This window comes from Zerene cesonia, chromosome 17 (assembly GCF_012273895.1).
Source record: "Zerene cesonia ecotype Mississippi chromosome 17, Zerene_cesonia_1.1, whole genome shotgun sequence".
NCBI lineage: Eukaryota > Metazoa > Arthropoda > Insecta > Lepidoptera > Pieridae > Zerene > Zerene cesonia.
In genome coordinates this window covers 7,246,315-7,251,701 of record NC_052118.1, presented here as the reverse complement: position 1 = coordinate 7,251,701, position 5,387 = coordinate 7,246,315, and positions in this window count along the sequence as shown.

The window sequence follows — 5,387 nt, the reverse complement described above, 5'->3', positions numbered from 1 at the left end:
GCTAACAAATTTAGAAATTTTCATCTTTAGAATATTAGTATAGATATAAGTAGACAGCAATATTTACATCTGAATAAAAATCTTCCTCTAAATCACTAGAAACTAGATGTATAAAATAAAAAAAAATGCTTGCAAAAATGCATTTCTAAAGTCATTTGAAAAAGCGACTTTGAGGTCAAACGGGTAAAATCCCGTCATAGAACCGCTCTTAAAAACCTGAAGCATCCTGTATTCATACAAGTAGCGTTAATAAGTACCTGCTGTGAACTGAATATTTCAGTGGAATTCGTGTCGAGATACAACTATGGGGATGACGAGCATATTTCGTTGCGAAATGTTGGTACGGATTGTGATCCCCTAATTTGGACTATTGTCTATTCTCTCTCGGAATTCCTGTTTCAATTATCGAATGTTATTTAACTGATTTTTGTGATCGTTTGAAAAATAACAAACTACAATTATTTATATTCTCCAGTCTTTATAAGATAAATAGATAGATATCTACATAATGTGTAATTAATCAGCTGGAATTTTCATTTCTAAATGTTGGTATAGATTATGACCCTGTAATTTGGAATTTGGTCTAGTCTCACTCGGCTTTTCTGTGTAACTCATTTATTGTAAAATCCTATTAATATTATAAATGCGAAAGTTTGTATGGATGTATGGATGTTTGTTACTCTTTCACGTAAAAAAAACTGAACCAATTGCCATGAAATTTGGTACGTAGACAGCTGGATAACTGGAATAACATATAGGCAACTTTTTATTCCGATATTCCTACGGGATACGGACTTACGCGAGTGAAACCGCGGGGCACAGCTAGTATTAAATATATTTGTGATTGCTTTATGAATAGCTTTTTACTTAGTATTTTCTTGTTTTTGATTTCACGCGACTATTATACATTTAGAAATTAAAGACTTAACGGATTTTAAACTGTTTACTTGTCTCATTATGTATGTGTTAAGTCTGAGTATTAATTAAACGAAATAAAAATTAGTGACATCAGTCAAGTGACTGGTCGTAATTGTAACCAAATGCTAATTTTATGTGATTTATATTAAGATATAAATCTGGTTTTATTGGTGATCTTAGATAATAAAATTAATATCTCAACAATCTCGATAGCTTTGGCATTCTTTTTAAGTGCTATGTGCTTTACCTTCCCAAGCAATGAATAAAAATCCCAAAGTGAATTAGTTACACGTCGAACTACAATTAAAGTTTGTCGTCTGTGAGAAAGAAATCTCAAGTGCTAAGTGCTTTAGTTGATTTGTTTGACTTGAAACGATTCTTGAGATGTAGCGATGTACAGAAAGTGGTAGGTATAAGAAGTTTACATTTTATAAAAGACTACCGGTCTTGGCTTCGCACGGGTGCTCCATAACTGTTTTATAATATAATTTAAATAATTAACATAGTCTATATTAATCAGTGATAATGTAGCATTCAAATGGTGAAGAAAAAATTATTACAATACTTTTTGAGCCAATTCGTTACAAACATTTTTTATTTACAAACAAAAAAAAAAAACAAAACTTAGCTTTGTATAAAATTCGTATAGATTGAATACTGATTATATATCAACATTCCACATAACATTATTGAAATTTCTATTTTGTAAAACTCTATTCATAAAAGTTTGGTATTGCCGTTTGTAGTTTAATAATACTTTTTATTTTATAATTTGTAAATCTTATTATCATCGACAGCCCATATAATATATTCCCACTGCTGAGACACTGACTATAGACTTAGGCCATAGGTTTAGGCCATAATCCACCACGCTAGCCAAGTGCGGGATGGCAAATAAATAAATAAAAATAAAATTAAACAAATAAGTAAATTTTCTTAATGTAAAAAATAAAATAATAATAATCAATACATAAATAAAAATGAATCACCAAAAGTGTTGCTAAGCGTAAAACTCGAGAACGGTTCGACCAATTCGGCTAATTTTTTAACTTTTTGTTAAAACACAATAAATGGAAAGAAAAAACATACCACGAGTGAAGCTGGGGCGGACCGCTTTTATATAAATATCGATCCATAGCAAGGAGTTCTATGAAATGAATTGAGGGATGTTTATCTAAAATTTGCTTTTTAGAATTGTCCGTTAACGACTGATAAATGACAAAGTTGCGTTAAGAATCTATTTCACTTTCCTTATGTAACTGGTAGCTCAACGATCGCAGTGTGTCTGTTTATTCAAATTAATAACATCAGCGTTTAATCCTCTATACCAAAAATAAACTGATACGATAATAGCGTAGTTGTGTAACTGTGAACTGGTAAGTGTGACAATTGGTTTGTTCTCTAAGTTTGTTATCTTTTTAATATGAATTTTATAGCACCAAGTTTGACATTGTAGTCAGTGTGGATTTTGATAACTCTTAACTACGTATACAACAATCGATATTATTCGTACGACTTGTTTATTGAAAAATAAAATAATATAACATGCCTTCTTTTACCGATGACCTTTTTGCCTTTTAGACTTTTGGTGTCGTAGATCTTCCAAGATCCGTTTTGGGGTTGTTGCACCGTTGAAGTAGAAGTAAGTTAGTAGTCTTTTATCTTAGTAACTACATATTAATATTAATAATATATTAAACTATTAAAATTCCCAATAGTATAGGAATTTAACAAATAGGAATGAACAATATTGAAATAATGAAAAGTGTAATATTGTGGTAACTGAACTGTCTGTCCACATTTTAAAATAAGACGCGAATTTAATTTCGTATCCGATTCATTCCATCTTTATGCAAAAACCCCATAATAAATGTCTTTCATAAATAACACTTGCAAAAGTAGGATCGTAATAAAAATTACAAGTGCTTCTGAGCTTGATGGACTATACGTTACTCCACGGGCATTAGTCACGCATAATAGCGTCCCGTAATTCAACAAGTACAAGAACAAACTCGTAGGCTTTCGTCCCGATAAATTAGTGTGATTTATTGACAAAACTCAAAAGTCTTGGAAACTTTTGTCGTTTGCGGGCCGAAGCAGATTTGCGCGGTTACTTATGTAAAATACATTTTACTTCCCGCTTTTCAACTTTTAACTCCAATGAAATGGCTAAGGGATTTTTAAATAAGCTCGTTATATAATAGGAATGAATCCTTGGGAAGATGTCGCGAATGTTCAAATTTGAAATTAAATTAAACAACTGTCGCTTTGTGTGGATCTTTATTTTTTCATATTTTACATAATACTTCGCCTTATTTAAATGCATATTTAATAGTGTTATGTTTATTTTTATTCAAGAGAAAAAAATAAAAATACTTTTAGAATATACAGCTCTGTAAAGATAACATAATTCGTGTAACAAATAAATAATAAATAATTGTAAAACTTCAAAAAATAACATTTCAATATCGTGCATACAGTATTTAATTCCCTTAATTATAACCATATTTTATCAATTGTGTCCTCTGTTAAATCGTAGTAGTCCACATTCATAATGCAACAGATTTTCTTTGGTGCGCTCAGCTCGCCCGGTATATCATCTGCTATGAGACTGTTAAACGTTTTATAAGCATAACAAAACGCGCATTATGCAAAAGTATTTACATCTCCAGCGAGGACATTATGTGCAACTGTGTACTTAGTTCCGGAGTCAAGAATAAATCTGAATAAATAAATAGTAGCACGTGCATGAGGCAGTTAAGACCCCGGACGCTTTCGCGAAATTTTGTTAAGAATTGGGTTACCAATGTTGTGGCGAATTTCCACTGAAATAGTGTGTGTATTGACTGGATGAGTTTAACTTTATATAGGTCTAAATGTCATACGTCTCATAATCATTTTTCTTTAATTGAACACTGTACCTACATTATAATCACCGCCTGAATTATTTGGACTAAATCAGAAATCTTTATATTTATCTTCTATTATTAATTCACAAGTCTAAATTGAAGACATCGTCGAGATTCATCTAGGAAATTCATGTTTTACATATAAAGCAAATGAAAAAACATAATTTCAATTAATAAATTTCACAGTTCAATGAGAAATTTTGAAAGAATAGAAAAAATTTGATCACGAGGCAGGATTCGAACCTGCGTTTCTTGCCTAACCGTAGCAACGCCTAGCCTCTCGGCCACCGGCCGGCCTCTAGTCTCGGCCACTCGGCAAAATTTCAATGCTTTAAAACTAAAAATTAAAACTACTGTTCAACATAGTGTGTTGAAATGCTTTTCTTTGAAACTTGCATGTTGGAATTGGTTCAAACATTATGTATATGATTTAAATATTCCATTCGATGTCAAACTATTTGACCAGCTTTCTTAGCACGAAGATTGTCGTATTCAAGTGAACAAAACCTGTTGGCGGCATAATATTCGCGTGACATGGTGGACTTTACAAGGAATTTCAGCTTTCAACCAGTATTTTCACGACGATGTTGTTGTTTTTAAGCTTGAATGTTTTAGAACCATTGGAAACTATGTTATGTGGGATACTTATTTGAAACTGACACGAACTACTAAAATGACTTGTCTTACATATTTTGTACTGCATTTTGTGTTGTGTTTGGATAAACTTAGTATCATCCTACTAATCCTACTAATATTATAAATACGAAAGTTTTTAAGGATGTGTGTGTGTTTGTTGCTCTTTCACGCAAAAACTACTGAACCGATTGCAATGAAATTTGGTAAGTAGTTAGCTAAACAACTGGAACAACATATAGGCAACGTTTTATCTCGATATTCCTACGGGATACTGACTTACGCGCGTGAAACCGCGGGGCGCAGCTAGTATAACATAATATTGTATGTGATAGTCGAATACGCTTCGGCACGAATTGAGCCAGCTCGCACCGGGAAAGTACCACACCCCCACAAAAATACGGCGTGAAATAGCATACTGCAGTGTTTTATTCGGATATAGGGGGAGCCGGAGGCACATATCCTTTTCCTTACCCTTCCCAGTTCCCTTTCCTTTATTCCTCTCGTCAATATTTTCTTTATTCCTCTCCAATTTGAGGTCAGCAATCCATTTGTAGAGCCTTAAGGTCTACAATCGAACTTACGCCTCTCCTAATGTTCATGGGCGGTGGTAGCACTTACCATCAGGCGGCCCACCAGCTCCATTACCCACGATGACATAAAAAAACATGATAGGGTGAATTACTACTACTAGTACTATTTGTACTACGTTATGTTTTATATCTGTCTCCATATAATTTTAAAGAGTTAATAAATTAAGTCTCGTATATAATGAGTTTCCTTAATTTAGATATAAGATCTAACATAATTTTCCTTAATACAGTCAATTCAAGTAGTTTACAATTTGCGTACAAGAAAATTTGATAAAATGTACATTTTTATAGAGAACATAAGTAACTGGTACAAAATTACAGCATTCATACAGCA